Source organism: Ostrea edulis, chromosome 2, assembly GCF_947568905.1.
Source record: "Ostrea edulis chromosome 2, xbOstEdul1.1, whole genome shotgun sequence".
Lineage (NCBI taxonomy): Eukaryota > Metazoa > Mollusca > Bivalvia > Ostreida > Ostreidae > Ostrea > Ostrea edulis.
In genome coordinates, this window is record NC_079165.1 from 50,221,056 (window position 1) to 50,239,416 (window position 18,361).

At 35.7% G+C, this 18,361-nt stretch overlaps 1 protein-coding gene across 1 annotated transcript in view; it reads right to left on the reverse strand.

Annotated features, from left to right (window-relative positions):
* LOC125682109 (peptidyl-prolyl cis-trans isomerase FKBP2-like) overlaps nt 1-18,361 on the reverse strand; it is a 55,001-nt gene that overhangs the window by 1,483 nt on the left and 35,157 nt on the right. The window lies entirely within an intron of this gene.

Genomic DNA, 18,361 nt, shown 5'->3' on the forward strand with positions numbered 1-18,361 from the left:
ATACACATTTATAGTCATCTAACAAACATGAAGAGCAAGACATAATAAAGTACTGAGAGTACTAATAGGCGGAAGCATGTTTGTTAGTAAAAAAATATACTTCAACTTGACCTTTGACCTTGTGACCTGAAAATCAATAACGGTAATATATTCTTTAAGAGCAACTACTGCTTCAAGTTTACTTACTGTCAAATGCTTCTCAAGATATTAAACAGACAATATTTTTCGATATTGTAGTAGTTTGACCTTTGACCCAATAATCAATATACACTGTAAGTCATCTTCTTTCTAGGGACAAGCACTGTACCAATGCTAGATTTACTAGCTATCAAACAAGAGGTTCATGAAATATTAAGCAGACAAAACTTGGTCTACAGAGGGAACCAAGATTTGTTCTAAAACAGTGTCCCTTCTTTTATACAGGAAGCATACAAATAGTTGCTGCAAGCCAGTTTTACTATAAAATGTAAAATGCATCTAAATGTAATATGCTTCAAATAAATAGTAAGACGTGTATCAACTAAATTGCAGCAAGATATCGGGAAAATAATCAGAGGTTGGAATACCACATCAGCACATATACCGGTAATGGATGGGTTTTATTAGTTATTTATCTTTTTTGCAAATATTGAATAAGTAATATGCAAACCAATTCGTGATAAACTGTTTCCAAATTGCTATACAGTAAAAACAAAAACAAAAACAAGAGGTCAACAGGCCTTATCGGTCACCTGAGTACTAGTTAAAAGTATTCACTGGTCCCAAGGCCTAAAAATCTAGAAATAATGTCCTGTTCTGGATATCTAAGTTAAATTCTAAAACATGTATTCAGCAACAGCATAAAGTTTGGCCCTGGGATCATCAAATTTACAATTTTGGTAAAGGACTACCTGTTCTTTGTAAATATCTATTTAGTATCAATAATACTAAAGTAGAAGCTATTTAAGTGTTTTTCATATAAACACTATATACACTGTACTCAGTTTGACTTCGCTCTGGGGTCACAACCTCTACCTCGGGGATCATCAAATTTACAATTCGGTAGAGGCCTTTCTGCTCAAATCATGATACATTTAGTTTTTCTTACAGATGTGTGGTTTTACCATTTTAGAGAAGTTTAAATGGTCAGTTTGTGGCAGTTTTTGCCCCGCCCTTAAAACCCCAGGGGTACAGGAGTCATGAAATTTACAATTTATGTCCCCTGTATCCAAAAGATGTTCCATACGAAATTTGACAAATGGAATGGTGGTAGTTATCCAGAAGTTAAAGATGTTCTATTGCTTACACATTTATATCTGACCATTTTGGCCTCACCCTGATATCAAAACCCCAATCCCTGGGATCATCAAATTTACAATTTTGTTAAAGGACTACCTGCTCTTTATAAATATCTATTTAGTTTGTATTTAGTGCCAATAGCACTAAAGAAAATATTTAAGTGTTTTATACATAAGCACATAACCAAGTTTGGCTCCGCCATGGGGTCAGAACCTCTACCCATGAAATTTACAACTTCAGATAGCAACGCATCAACCCTGAAAATTTGAAGCAAATCGATGGAGAAACCTCTGAGAAATGCTCTGCACAAAATCGGCAAGGAAAAAAAACCCAAGAGGCCCATGGGCCACATCGCTCACCTGAGTCACTTTAACACATGGAAAATGAATTTCCCATTGTTATTCCATTAACTTTTCAGGAGCGATGTAAGATTTTAAGAAACTTGATTCTGCATTATGTTGGGGAGGTTCAGGTACATTGAAATACTTCTGGCTCAGAGGTTCTTAAGAAAAAAGGTTTTCATAATACAGTTAAAACCAATGTAAAAATAGTTTCTTTGATAATGTCTGCATCTGAGCTCCAGGTGTCATGACTGTTACACACGTGAGTTTGCATTATGTCAGGTATCTTCTATGCAAGTTCAAACTTTGTGGCCCAGTGGTTCTTGATACAAAAATTAAATTTTAAAGATTATTTTCTATTCAAAGACATGTAAATATGGTTTGCCCTATTGTGACCACACTTTTATGGCCATCATTTTCACAAACTTTATTGTCCCGACCCCTGGGAGCCATGATTTGAACAAACTTGAATCTGCACTATGTCATAAAGGTTCCATCTAAATTTCAACTTTTCTGGCACAATGGTTTTTGAGAAGAAGATTTTTAAAGATTAATTATCTTACATTAACACATATGAAAAACGGATTCCCCTATTGTGGACATACCTGACCCCCGGAGATCATGATTTGGACAAACTTGAAACTGCACTATGTCATAAAGGTTCCATGTATATTTCAACTTTTTTGGCACAGTAGTTCTTAAGAAGAAGATTTTAAAACATGTATCATATATTTACACATATGAAATACGGTTTCCCTTATTGTGGCAAAACCTGACACCCCGGGGGCCATGATTTCAACAAACTTGAATTTGAACTATATCATAAAGCTTCAAACTTGAATCTGAACTATGTCAGGAAACTTCGATGTAAATTTCAACTCTTCTGGCTCAATGGTTCTTGAGAAGAAGATTTTTCCTATATAAATACATATAAAATGTGGTTTCCCCTAGTGTGGCCCCATCCGACCCCCAGGGGCCATGATATGAACAAACTTGAATCTGCATTATGTCAGGAAGCTTCCAATTAAAGTTGAACTCTTCTGGCTCAATGGTTCTTGAGAAGAAGATTTTAAAAGATTTTTCCTATATAAACACATATAAAATATGGTTTCCCCTATTGTGGCCGCACCCGACCCCTGGGGGCTATGATATGAACAAACTTGAATCTGCATTATGTCAGAAAGCTTCCATGTAAATTTGAACTCTTCTGGCTCAATGGTTCTTGAGAAGAAGATTTTTAAAGATTTTTCCTATATACACACATATAAAATATGGTTTCCCCTAGTGTGGCCCCACCCGACCCCCAGGGACCATGATATCAACAAACTCTAATCTGCATTATGTCAGGAAGCTTCCATGTAAGTTTGAACTCTTCTGGCTCAATGGTTCTTGAGAAGAAGATTTTAAAAGATTTTTCCTATATAAATACATATAAAATATGGTTTCCCCTATTGTGGCGCCATCCGACCCCTGGGGGCCATGATATGAACAAACTTGAATCTCCATTATGTCAGTAAACTTCCACGTAAATTTCAACTATACTGGTACAGTGGTTCATGAGAAGATTTTTAAATGACCCCACCCTATTTTTACACTTTTGTGATTATCTGCCCTTTGAAGAGAACCTTGCCCTTAATTTGAACAATTTTGAATTCCCTTCAACTAAGGATGATTTGCATTAAGTTTGAATGAAATTGGCTTACTGGTTCTGGAGAAGAAGATTTTTAAAAATTCTCAGTGTATTTTTACTGATTTGCTATTATCTCCCCTTGGATAAGGGGGTTGGCCCTCATTTGAACAATTTTGAATCTCCTTTACCCAAGGATGATTTGTGCCAACATTGGTTAAAATTGGCCCAGTGGTTTTGGAGAAGAAGTTGAAAATGTAAATGTTTAACAGACAGACAGACGACGGACAAAAAGCGATCAGAAAAGCTCACTTGAGCTTTCAGCTCAGGTGAGCAAAAAAGAATAAAAATAATAATAAAAAGAAAAGTGAAAAATCAACAATAGAATAATAGAAGGTTCTTCCGCTGAAGACGGAAGCCCCTAATAATAATAAGAAACAGAGTAAAAACAATATGTTCCCAAACTTTGTTTGGGGAACATAACTAGTTATGTCTCCGAACACAAAGTGTCGGAGACATATTGTTTTTGCTCCGTTTCTTATTAAGGTCTTCCGTCTCAACGGAAGACCTTATAGTGATTCTTGTGTTTCTTTTCCTCTATTATTATTAAAAGGTCTTCCGTTAACAACGGAAGACCCTCTAGTGATTGTACTGTTTATTATTAAGGTCTTCCGTTTCAGACGGAAGACCTTATAGTGATTCTTGTGTTTCTTTTCCTCTATTATTATTAAAAGGTCTTCCGTTAACAACGGAAGACCCTCTAGTGATTGTACTGTTTATTATTAAGGTCTTCCGTTTCAGACGGAAGACCTTATAGTGACTATACTGTTTATTAAGGTCTTCCGTCTCAACGGAATACCTTATAGTGATTCTTATGTTTCTTTTCCTCTATTATTAAGGTCTTCCGTTTCAATGGAAGACCTTCTTTTATTATTCTTTTATTATTCTTATGTTTCTTTTCCTCTATTATTAAGGTCTTCCGTTTCAATGGAAGACCTTCTTTTATTATTCTTTTTTTTACTGATTTTGTGCACGCGATTTCTCGAAAATAACTTGACAGATTTTCATGAAACTATCAGGAACAATGCAACGTAAATTGATCTAAATTCAGTTTTTTTGTTTTTTCAAAAATCACTTCCAATGGAGAGTTACGGCCGAATTTCTATTTTTAAAATGACATTTTGTCCGGGCGATTTTTTATAAAAAGTTAAAGATTGAGTCTTGAAACTTTCAGGGATGATAGATGGTGACATGTAGCTTTGTAATAAGGTTTACCATTGAGATCCGTCACTTCCTGTCGTCAACGGAAGTGAACAAAAGAAACGTCAAATTTCAAATTTATGCTTTTGAAACAAAACTTACATTGATGAATTATGTTTCTTTCGGCATTTCAGAAAATGTTAAACTTACCGGAAGTTTAATCAGCAACTTCCGGTTTTTAGAGAAAAACTTCGAAAAAGTTGATTTTTCTTTGTCCTCGTATATCTCGCTTATTTATTAAGTTTTTAATAAAATATTTACAGATATCATTGTCATTATCCATCTCTAGGATATCCTTTAATACTATTTCAAAATTCACTTCCGGTCGCGAGATAGGGTCGAATTTCCGTTTTTCAAATGACATTTTGTCCGGCCGTTCTCTCATAAACGTTTAATGATTGAGTCTTGAAACTTTCAGGGATGATTGGTGGTGACTTGTAACTTTGTAATAAGATTTATCATTGTCATCCGTCACATCCGGCCGCCACCGAAAGTGAGCGAAAAATACGTCAAATATCAAATTTACGCTTTTGAAACAAAATGTGCATGGAACAATTAAGTGTCTTTTGGAGTTTCAGAAAATGTTACACTTTCCGGAAGTTTAAACAACAACTTCCGGTTTTTAGAGAAAAGCTTCGAAAAATTGTTCTTTCTTTGCTATCATATCTCTCGCTTAGAAATCAAGTGTTTAATATAAATTTTCACATATATAATTGATATAATCCATCTTCAGAGTAAAGTGAATTATTTTGTTTTTGAAAATCCAGTTCCGTTCATTAAATATCTACGATTTCCGGGTTTTTTTCTCCAGGCGTTTTCTCATAAATAATCAAAGATTGAATGTAGAAACTTTCAGGAATGTTAGATGGTGACTTGTAGATGTGACATACATGTTTCAATTTTGTTGACGTCACTTCCGTCATCCACCTTAAAAATATGTATAATCGAGCGGACAAATTTCTCACTAAAGAAGAGGAAAAATAAGAAGAAAATAATAATAAGAAGAATAATAAGAAACGGAGCAAAAACAATATGTCTCCGACACTTTGTGTTCGGAGACATAATAAGAAACGGAGCAAAAAGAATATGTCTCCGACACTTTGTGTTCGGAGACATAATAACTAGAAACTCATTACTAGTAATGAGGAGGTCTTCCGTTATACTACTACTTCCTGTCGAGATTGGAAGTTTAAAAGCCATTCATTACAATTGAATCTTACTTTCTTCACACATTATCAGTGTTGGAAACAAACTGCAGTTCAGATTGCTTTAGTCAAATTCGGTTCCAGTTTTCTGAAATGCATTGGAATTTTCAAAAATATATTCCACAAAATGTACCATTGCGCCTTACAAAAAAAAAAACACGTTATGATTCCTGTTGTCTATATTCACTTCCGGTCATGACCGGAAGAGCTCCAATTGAATAAATATTTCATTCTACACCTTAATAATTCTCAACTCATCATTATTTTAACGTTCGACAAAAATACCCATGTTTGAGACAACTTCCGGTTTTTCGGTCGGTACTTCCGGTGGACATATTTTACATGAACAAGACCTAATCACCATCCATAATAGCCCCAATATCTGTCAAAACAAAAAAACTTCAATTTTTTTTATATCGCTTCCTGTCACGACCGGAAGTGACGGCTACGTTCGATTCTCACATAATGCAAACACACTGATGACTGACTATCAGTCTTGAAAACTTGAGACTTCAATCGTTTACATTTGCAGAATTTTAGCTTGAACAAATTTTCATTTTGAAGACTGCAAATCTCGCGACCGGAAGTAGATTTCACCAAAATATTTGACGTTACTCTAGACATTTGCAATGTTTTGCAATGTCAATAACATACAAGAAAATCATTTGTAATACTCCATATACAAGCGAGATTTAAGGCAAAGTCAAAAACTCCATTTTTCCAGTTTTATTTTAAACACGGAAGTTGCCGTTTTTGCTTCCGGTAGGATCAACATATTTCAAAAGAACAACAATGAAACAATAAGCTAATGTTCGTTCTGCGTCAAAAGAAAAAATCTGAAATTTTTTATTTCTTTGATCACTTCCGGTGAGGTCCGGAAGTGACGGCTGACGGAGTTAACCGTATTCGACAAACCTACTTTTCATGATCTATCATTCCTGAAAGTTTGGTGCCTTAATCTTTAACTGTTGCTAAGGACTTTCTTAAATAAAATCTCATTTTGAGGACAGGAAATCGCGCGACCGGAAGTAGATTTTACAGATATTTGACGTTACTTTAGATATTGTCGGTGTCAGTAACATATTTGAAAATTATTTAAAATACTTCATTCACAAGCGAGATTTATGGGAAATAAAAACGTCCAATTTATTTCGATTTTCTCTTATAACCGGAAGTTGTCGTTTTTGTTTCCTATGGGACTTACATATTTTGAAACTGCAAAAAAAAATGCAATAAAGTGATGCAAGTTTTTATAAAAAAAAAGAGGAAAAGTTGAAATTTTCGATTTCTTTGATCACTTCCGGTGACGACAGGAAGTGACGGCGGACGTGCTTAACCAGAACCGGCTCGCCTACTCTTTAAGGTTTATCACTCCTGTAAGTTTGGTATCTTAATCTTTTACCTTTTCTGAGATCTCAAGCGGACAAAATATTTTTGAAAAAAACGGAAATCGGACATATCTAACGAACGGAAGTGAATTTCGAAAAAATGAAGAAGAAAAATCAGGACGTATAATTATTCTATCTCATCCCTGTATATTTCAAGAAATCGTCAGTGAAAAAAAAAAAGAATAACAACTAGACACTCATTACTAGTAATGAGTAGGTCTTCCGTTTGAACACTTCCGGAACACAGCTTTCTGTTTTTACGAGAATCATTTAAATATATCAGAGAATGTGCCTTTTCAAGACATGAGAGGTGTGTTAATGAAGTTTTCACCCATTTCTCTTAACTTCCGGTGATGGTCGGAAGTAATATTCAGATGTGTTTTCCCATAAACCACAGCGACTCTCTATTGTCTATATTCCCTGAAAGTTTCACGTCTCTATTTGAAAGAGTTCTCAAGAAAAAGAAGCAGACTAAAGAAAGAAAAAGTAGTGGCTTACTACCGACTGGAAGTGAATTTTGAAAAATATAATTGTCTTAACTCTAGATGTTGATACTGTTCTTAAGATATTTGAAAATCATATCAAACACTTGAAATATAAACGAGATTTATGGGGGACACAAAAACGAAAGGTATAAGAGTATTTTATCGAGAAACCGGAAGTAGCCGTTTTGACTACCGACGGGGTCAACATTCGTTGAATACTTTGAAAGAGACTTAATAAAGTAGTGTAGGTTTCAATTTAAAAGAAAACGTTTGAAATTAGCGATTCTTTCAATCACTTCCGGATACGACCGGAAGTGATAACGAAAAACAAATTAATGTGCATGCACTATACAATCGAGAGATCTATAATACTTGAAAGTTTCATTTGTTCCTCTATAGTCGTTTTTTGAGATTATACCCGGACAAGATGATTTTTTGAAAAATGGAAATCGGACATATCTTACGAATGGAAGTAGATTTTGTAAAAATGAAAGATCGTGTTTAAGGGTACTACAATTCTCTATCATCTTCATAATTGGCAAGAAAATCCATTGAGCCATCTCTGAGAAATCGTGTTGAAAAAATTTCAATAGAGTAAATTTTTCAACTACTTCCAGTTGAATCCGGAAGTGACATACACTCATATACAAAATATGTTTAAGATGGATTGTTGTTAATCTATAGCCCCTGTAAGTTTCAAATGTATATCTATACTCGTTCCGGATATATCAGGGAAACAAAGTCTGAATTTGTCCACACCATATCTAACGACCGGAAGTGAATTTTACAAAAATATTGGACATTACTCTAGACATTTATAGTGACTATAATATATGTAAAACTGAACTCATTAACTTGTTTCATGACCGAGATTTATGGCACTGAAAAATGAGAGAATGAATAGTCTTTCTTTGATATGACCGAAAGTTGGAGATTCAACTTCCGGTGGGGTCAACATTTTTTTAGAATTAGAAAGAGACCTAGTAAACCGATATAGGTTTCAATTTGAAAGAAAAAAGTTTGAAATTGATGATTCATTTAATCACTTGCAATGCCGACTAGAAGTGACGGCCGACATTCTTAACCCCCTACTGCACGCCTACAAAGTGAGAGCTATTAACTCTGAAAATTTGGTGACTCTATCTTTTACCATTTCTGAGAAAAACGCTGGACAAGATATCTTCTAAAAAGACGGAAATTGGACATATCTTGCGACCGGAAGTAAATTTTGAAAAAAATGCCTCGAGGTAACATCGTTCTCCATAATCTGTGAAAGTTTCATAAAAATCCATCCAACCGTCTCGGAGACGAAAGGGAAAAAAAATAATAACTAGTTCTAATTGTAACGGGGACCGTTACAGATGTTCCCCAAACCTCCCCCAATTAAAAAGTGATGTCCTTGTGAATCTATAGGAAAAAATCATTTTATTTTAGCCTTTAATTACATGTAGTACGTTCAATATGGTCATTTCAGTACCAAGAAATGAAAGAAAGCGTTGCACGTGCATACACGCGCACGCGTGTATGATTCCGATTTTTTGTTGATGTCGTTCAACAGGCATTTGTATCATATACCCACAGTATGAATTTCATAACGTGTCCACCAAATATAAAGAAGTTATAGCGATTTTAAAATCGTCCAATCAGAAATCAGCACACGTGCATGCACGTGCTGAGCAGTAATTCTAACCACAGCAATTTGTAAGGAGTACCAAGATACATCTAAACCCCTAATATGAATAGAATTTGATGAAAAACAAAAACGTTATCGTCCTTTAAAAATTGAACATTTAAAAAACGTTGCACGCGCATGCGCGTGTGCGTTGGCATTTTTTGTTACACCAACATATAGATACACATATTGTCTACATATGCTGTGAATATCATCTCATTCGCTTCATAAATAAGATAGTTACAAACGTTTTAACATTATCCAATCAAAATGAAGCGCACGTGCATGCGCGTGCAAATTGGTAATTTTGACCGTGTAAATCAGTTAAGGGTCTCAATATCTACCTATGATATGAATTTCAAGCCATTTCAATGAACAACAAAAAAGTTAGACTGATTCCAAAGTTCGCGTACAAATTTTGTAATGCGCGTGCACGCGCATGCGTGCGCGTGCTGGCAAAATAACTATTATTTTTCATATGTACAAATGATATACTATCATCCTATTTAGGTTTTATATCGCTTCCTTCAATATTCTGATTTTCCATCTTTTGTACCAAAATTGCAATGCACGTGCGCGCGCGTGCATGCACGTGCAAACAAAATGACTATCACTATGCACATCTACAAACGCTATACTATCATCCTGGAAAGTTTCATATCGATCCCTTTTGTAGTTTCTGAGAACACTACCGGACAAAAAAGTACCGGAGAAAAAGAATAATAATAATAATAATAATAATAATAATAATAAATAATAATAATAAGAAACAGAGTAAAAACAATATGTTCCCAAACTTTGTTTGGGGAACATAATAACGAGCTATAACTGTGTTGGGATGACAACACAAATGTCTCCGAACACCTCCCCATATCAGAAATGCTTTTTGATGCCAGATATGCACTCAGGATCCTTTAAAAATCCTAGAAACTAAATTTGGTTGAAATCCGACGGACTTGTTTTTTGGCGGCCATTTTCTTCAATGGCGGCCATTTTGAAACATTAGAAAATTGATTGGAAGGGAATACTGATGCTAGAAATAAACTGTGGACCCTCCATTTACCCCAGAACCCAAATGTTGTAGATATTTTAACACTTTGAAATATTTCGGTAGATGGCGACCATTTTGAAAATGGCGGCTAAAAAATGGTGGAAATGGACTTGGGGTCACTAAATTACCCTATAAATCGAATTTGGTTGAAATCCGACAACCTTGAGTTTTTGACGTTTTTTGGTCACCATCTTGAAACGGCGGCCATTTTGAAAATTTGAAAAGTTGAATGCACCCCTCCTTATGACCCCCTATCAGCTCAGAAAGTTTGAAGTGGATCTGTCGAAGCACATTCACATAATTGCGCGGACAAATTTCTCACTAAAGAAGAGGAAAAATAAGAATAAGAAGAAGAAAATAATAATAACGAGCTATAACTGTGTTGGGATGCCAACAAAAATGTCTCCGAACACCTCCCCATGTCAGAAATGGTTTTTGATGCCAGAAATGCACTCAGGATCCTCAAAGAACCCTAGAAACTAAATTTGGCTGAAATCCGACGGACTTGATTTTTGGCGGCCATTATGAAAATGGCGGCTCAAAAATAAATTTTGATGGTGGAAATGGACTCGGGGTCACCAAATGACCCTTAAAATAGAATTTTGTTGAAATCCGACAACCTTGAGTTTTTGACGTTTTTTGGCCGCCATCTTGAAACGGCGGCCATTTTGAAAATTTGAAAAGTTGATTGCACCCCTCCTAATGACCCCCTATCAGCTTACAACGTTTGAAGTGGATCAGTCGAAGCATGTTCATAAAATCGCGCGGACAAATTTCTCACTAAAGAAGAGGAAAAATAAGAAGAAAATAATAACTAGAGCAAAGCTCGTTGCAAAGCAACGAGAGGTCTTCCGTCGGAGCTGTGTGACATAAAAACCTTGAACTTGACCATATGTCCTTGGGTCAGGTCCTAATGCAGCCTCAATTAACATGAAAATCTGTTGTAAGTATGAAATCTAAATGTTTCTTCATTACAGCATATGGTCAGGACAGGGTTTGTATTTTCAAAAAAGTGAACTTGACAATATGAGCATGGGTCAAGGCCAGGACACTTTCTTTGATCATATGGAAACTTTTCTTTCAGTATTAATTAAAATTTGCCATTAGTTAGATCTATTAAGACTCTAATCAATTTTTAACTTTTAGACCTTTAGAAATGGTGCAAATGACCTTACATCAAGATTATTTATGTTATTGTCATTAATAATCTTTATGTGAAGATTGAGCTTACGGTGTATTTTTAAAAGTTGCGGTCTGGGCACATTTGCACGGATAGGCGGACTTGGTGATATCTTAAACTTTGTTTGCTGGAACTATAATTAGTGTTCGGTAATATTGCTATCTGTTCTTCCGGCTCGAAGAGACAGTCTCTTTTGTTAGATTGTCAGATATTAATGGGAAGGTTTTATGAAAAGTAGTGTTTTATGATGTGGATATCATAAAAACATTGCTTTTCACCAAGGTGCAATGGGCAATAACGGTGACGGTTTTCCATTAAAATGCAACCTGTTTTTGGACCGATAAAATGCTGAAAATTGTAAATGATGTTGTTTTTCATCCTTGGATATATGTAACATCATCCCCCCTCCCCCGACAAAAATGGTTATCCTGCTTTCCCAAAGCATCCACAGATACAGAACAGGGAACAGTGGTCAGAAAGAGGACTAATATTGGTTTGTTTCAGACCATACTTCGATGCGTCGAGTCAAAGCACCTTATCCTGCTTGGTTGTTTTTTTTTCTTTGAGTTCACCCTCGTGATTTTATGATTTATTTCAGATTTTTTGCGTCTTTACTGATCTTTGAAAATGTCGATATCTTTGGGTTTCTACGCTGCGGTTAGGGACTTAAGTCTCGAAGCCCGCGTAGCAGTTTGTAGGCAGAAAGATAGGGGGTTGTGCATAATGCAGATTGAGAGGGCACGGTCGTAAATTGAGGCTTTTGTATTCTTTTGTAAAGCGTATATTGGCAAAATTAGTGGGTAGTAGGGACTTCAAATTGCTGTGCATCCTCCTTTCACCCATGCCTGTGACTAGAAAGTCATGAACTGACGTTTGTCAATTTCGATTTCTAAACTCTTGTTTTATTTATTAGTGTTCATATCTATTCATAAGGCAGATTGAAAGCAGGCACGTAACATCGTTTTTGAAGTGGGGGGGGGGGGGGGGCAGCCAGAAAAAAAAATTTCCACTTACCAAAAAATCTTTGACAAGCAAAAAAAAAAAAAAAAAAGAAAGAAAGAAAACGGACAATTTCCCAAAGTCAAAAATCCTATTTGTGGGGGGTGGGGTGGGGTGGGGTAGGTTCCAACTTTTCTGTACACCAAAAAATTTGTTCTTTACATAACATTAGCGCATTTCACTACAAAAGGGGGGGGGGGCAACAGGCCTTCCAATGACCATTTTCATAGTAAATTAACAGTAAAACGTTAGGTTTCCTGCCCCCCCCGGGTTTTACGTGCCTGGAAAGGGCGTGACCGTAAATTAACAATCTGTATTGTCTACTGTCAAGCATATGTTGGCAAAAATATTGGAGGGTGGGAACTGGAACTTCCTGTCCTTCCACCAATCATTTGAAAAATCCGATTTTATTAAAAACATAATTTTCTGTCAATCGTTGTGTTTGCAAATTACATTAAAACGGTAATGTTTTTGTGTGTACATGTATTGCCGCTGATCGCTGGTACACATGCGATGGCTCCGAACTCGGGCAATCGAGCCATGGGTTACGTAATTGTAAACAAGAACAAACCCCGGTGTGTATGTAAAATGCTTGCAGTTAATGACTGAATGAAATGAGACTGATTCGATGTGGATTTCTGATGATTTTCTATACATGTTTAGAGTTGGTATAATCATGATAAGAACCCGTGATTTAAAAAATAAAGTTTATAAATTATTTGTTATGCTTACAAAAAGGATCCATTTTTTTCACTTTGTAGAGAATGCAGAAAGCTTGTGTATCAACTGGCTAAAGTAGAGTTAAATCACAGATTGCTTGTCCACATGTGATGAATCTCCAAAATTAAACACAATAAGACGCTTGAGATGTATATATATATTTGGGGCGCTCTTGCCTTTTTCATTTCACTTATAAAAACCGCATCTACTTGCACGCATGATTGTATTTAGATGAAATGAAATGAACCGACAAATAAATCCTTCTGTATGCAGACAATTATAAGTTTATAAAACTTAAAACTACTTTATTTTATTTAGTACGATTTTTTCTGACAATTAGAAACGTCACATACCCTTACCGTAAACTTATTGTGAGGAATATGACAACCCGATAAATAATCAGGAAAATTGTGTAGGTTTTTTTAAATGTATGTATAACTTGACACAAATATTATGAGGTCCATTGATCACTAACTCGAAATGTTTGCGGTAGCATCTTTACAATTACTTTATAATTGAAATAAAACATAATATAATTGTTAATTAAGTATGATATAATGTAAAAGGATTCAAAATGATTTCAAACATAATTTTCCAGTAATTGATGTGTTTATTTATGCGATGGACGAAAGCCGAGTTAGCTTCGATGTTTTTGTTTTGATTATGCAAGCTTGTCACTCTGGACACCTGCGAGCGAGGCGAGAGTTGGGTTACATAACTGTATAAACAACGCTGACCGTGAAGAATGTAAAAAACTTGCAGTTATTGACCATGATTTATTTTACGTTTGAACGTTTTATTTTTATGTATATTACTTATTTTAATTCTAATATGAAACAAATAAAAGATAATTTATCTCTCTCCTTTTGTTGTTGTTGAAGGTTTGTTTATGTTAAAACGAAAGAAAAAGAGAAATGTATCATTAAATAATTTGTATTTGAACCACAGAGCATGTTAAAAACCTTATTTAAAATGAATATTAGTATCTATTGTAGTCAGGTATGTTATTTTTAGCAAGTTTATTTCAGTTATACGCATGAAGAGTTCTCGCTCACTTGCCAAATGAAAATGGCTACTTGTTTACGGGTATAGCTTTTTACTCTAATATAACACAGGATTCGAACAAAATAACAATTTCATGAGATAAATAAGATGTTAAAGAACAACTTTTCCATCGGAAGCCATATCGAATTCTTTGCCGTTTTTGAGCTATAAAGCGAAAACGCTTAGGGTCCGTAGATCCCTAATTTAAGGGGCCAGCCCCTTTTTACTGGTGTCAAATAAAAGCTCTTGAAATTCTACACAACTTTCATTCTACATGTCTTAACAAAATATTTTTAGTTTAAAAGATACAAAGGAAATTATGTGCAAATTTTCGCTCTTTCAGGCGTCCTGATTTTTGACCCCTCTCTATCGCCATTTTAAATGGTGAAATCAAAAAACAAAATATGATGTGCACAACTACAATGCTTCTACTTTACCAATTCAGTGTTTTCTCTGCTCCAATTATTATAGTCTCGGAGCCTTTATCTGGAAACCAAAGCCCGTAAAATTTCACTAAAATTGAAATAACTCGCAAGCGGAAGAGAATATCCAAAATGTTTAAAAGTATTTTGAAAGTCTTTAGTAAAATGTATTAAAGCTGAAAATTTGAGCAAAATCGGTTGAGGAATGAGCGAGATATGAAGCTTTAAAGTTAGCGTCTAGGAAAAAAAAAAAAAGAATAATAAGAATAATCTTAACCAGCACAATAAGTAGAAGGTCTTCCGTTGCTACGGAAGACCTTAATAACGAGCTATAACTGTGTTGGGATGCCAACACAAATGTCTCCGAACACCTCCCCATGTCAGAAATGGTTCTTGGTGCCAGATATGCACTCAGGATCCTCAAAGAACTGTACAAACTAAATTTGGTTGAAATCCGACGGACTTGATTTTTGGCCGCCATTTTCTTCAATGGAAGCCATTTTGAAACATTTGAAAATTGATTGGAAGGAAATACTGATGCTGGAAATGAATTGTGGACCCTCTATTTACCCCAGAACCCAAATGTTGTAGAGATTTTAACACTTTCAAATATTTCGGTATATGGCGGCCATTTTGAAAATGGTGGCTAAAAAAAAAATTTTGATGGTGGAAATGGACTCGGGGTCACTAAATTACCCTAGAAATAGAATTTGGTTGAAATCCGACATACTTGAGTTGTTGACATCTTGAAACGGCGGCTATTTTGAAAATTTGAAAAGTTGAATGCACCCCTTCTAATGACCCTCTATCAGCTCACAAAGTTTGAAGTGGATCAGTCGAAGCATGTTCATAAAATCGCGCGGACAAATTTCTCACTAAAGAAGAGGAAAAATAAGAAGAAAATAATAAGAACGAGCTATAACTGTGTTGGAATGCCAACACAAATGTCTCCGAACACCTCCCCATGTCAGAAATGCTTTTTGATGTCAGATATGCACTCAGGATTCTCAAAAAACCCTAAAAACTGAATTTGGTTGAAATCCGACGGACTTGATTTTTGGCCGCCATTTTGTTCAATGGCGGCCATTTTGAAACATTTGAAAATTGATTGGAAGGAAATACTGATGCTAGAAATGAATTGTGGACCCTCCATTTACCCCAGAACCCAAATATTGTAGAGATTTTAACACTTTGAAATATTTCGGTATATGGCGGCCATTTTGAAAATGGCGGCTCAAAAAAAAATTCGATGGTGGAAATGGACTCGGGGTGACCATATTACCCTAGAAATAGAATTTGGATGAAATCCGACAACCTAAAGTTTTTGACGTTTTTTGGCCGCCATCTTGAAACGGCAGCCATTTTGAAAATTTGAAAAGTTGAATGCACCCCTCCTAGTAACCCCCTATCAGCTCACAAAGTTTGAAGTGGATCAGTCGAAGCACTTTCACAAAATCGGTCGGACAAATTTCTCACTAAAGAAGAGGAAAAATAAGAAGAAAAGAATAATAATAAGAATAACGAGCTATAACTGTGTTGGGATGCCAACACAAATGTCTCCGAACACCTCCCCATGTCAGAAATGGTTTTTGATGCCAGATATGCACCGAGGATCCTCAAAGAACTTTAGAAACTAAATTTGGTTGAAATCCGACGGACTTGAATTTTTGACCGCCATTTTCTTCAATGGCAGCCATTTTGGAAAATCTGAAAATAGATTGGAAGGAAATACTGATGCTAGAAATGAATTGTGGACCCTCCATTTACCCCAAAAGCCAAATGTTGTACAGATTTTAACATTTTCAAATATTTCAGTATATGGCGGCCATTTTGAAAATGGCGGCTCAAAAAAAAATTTTTGATGGTGGAAATGGAATCGGGGTCACTAAAGTACCCAAGAAATAGAATTTGGTAGAAATCCGACAACCTTGAGTTTTTGACGTTTTTTGGCCGCCATTTTGAAACGGCGGCCATTTTGAAAATTTGAAAAGTTGATTGCACCCCTCCTCATGACCCTTTATCAGCTCACACAGTTTAAAGTGGATGAGTCGAAGCATATTCATAAAATCGAGCGGACAAATTTCTCACTAAAGAAGAGAAAAAATAAGAAGAAAATAATAATAAGAATAAGAATAACGAGCTATAACTGTGTTGGGATGCCAATACAAATGTCTCCGAACACCTCCCCATGTCAGAAATGGTTTTTGATGCCAGATGTGCACTCACGATCCTCAAAACACCCTAGAAACTAAGTTTGGTTGAAATCCGACGGACTTGATTTTTGGCCGCCATTTTCGTCAATGGCGGCCATTTTGAAACATTTGGAAATAGATTGGAAGGAAATACTGATGTTAGAAATCACCTTTGGACCCTCCAATTACCCCAGAAACCAAATGTTGTAAAGATTTTAACATTTTCAAATATTTTGTTATATGGCGGCCATTTTGAAAATGGCGGTTCAAAAAAATTTTTTTAATGGTGGGAATGAACTCGGGGTCATCAAATAACCCTGGAAATAAAATTTGGTTGAAATCCGACAACCTTGATTTTTTGACGTTTTTGGCCGCCATTTTGTAACAGCGGCCATTTTGAAAATTTCGAAAGTTGATTGCACCCCTCCTCATGACCCCCTATCAGCTCACAAAGTTTGAAGTGGATCTGTCGAAACACTTTCATAAAATCGAGCGGACAAATTTCTCAGGAAAGAAAAGGAATAAAAAGAAGAAGAAGAAAATAAGAATAATAAGAAACGGAGCAAAAACAATATGTCTCCGACACTTTGTGTTCGGAGACATAATAATAAGAATAATAAGAAACGGAGCAAATACAATATGTCTCCGACACTTTGTGTTCGGAGACATAATAGCGAGCTATAACTGTGTTGGGATGCCAACACAAATGTCTCCGAACACCTCCCCATGTCAGAAACGGTTTTTGATGCCACTCAGGATCCTCCAAAACCCTAGAAACTAAATTTGGTTGAAATCCGACAGACTTGATTTTTGGCCGCCATTTTCTTCAATGGCGGTCATTTTGAAAAATTTGAAAATAGATAGGAAGGAAATACTGATGCTAGAAATGAATTGTGGACCCTCCATTTGGCCCAGAACGCAAATGTTGTAGAGATTTTAACACTTTGAAATATTTCGGTATATGGCGGCCATTTTGAAAATGGCGCCTCAAAAATATTTTTTGATGGTGGAAATGGACTCGGGGTCACAATATCACCCTAGAAATGAAATTTGGTTGAAATCCGACAACTTTTATTTTTTGACGTTTTTGGCGGCCAATTTGAAACGGCGGCCATTTTGAAAATTTGGAAATTTGATTGCATCCCTCCTCATGACCCCCTATCAGCTCACAAAGTTTGAAGTAGATCAGTCGAGGCACTTTCATATAATCGTGCGGACAAATTTCTCACTAAAGAAGAGGAAAAATAAGAAGAAAATAATAACTAGATGCGATCTCGTTGCGAGCAACGAGTGGGTCTTCCGTCCAATTTTAGTTGTGATGAGATAAGAATTTGACTGAGATTTTCGTTCATAAATAATGATACAAATATATTGTCTAGACGCACAATTTAGCTTCGGTAATGTTTTACAAATATTGATCATTTAAGTGCTATAAATTAAAGAATCTCTGCCGCTCTCGGCCACTAATTAAAGGGGTCAGCCTTTTTTTCGACAAAA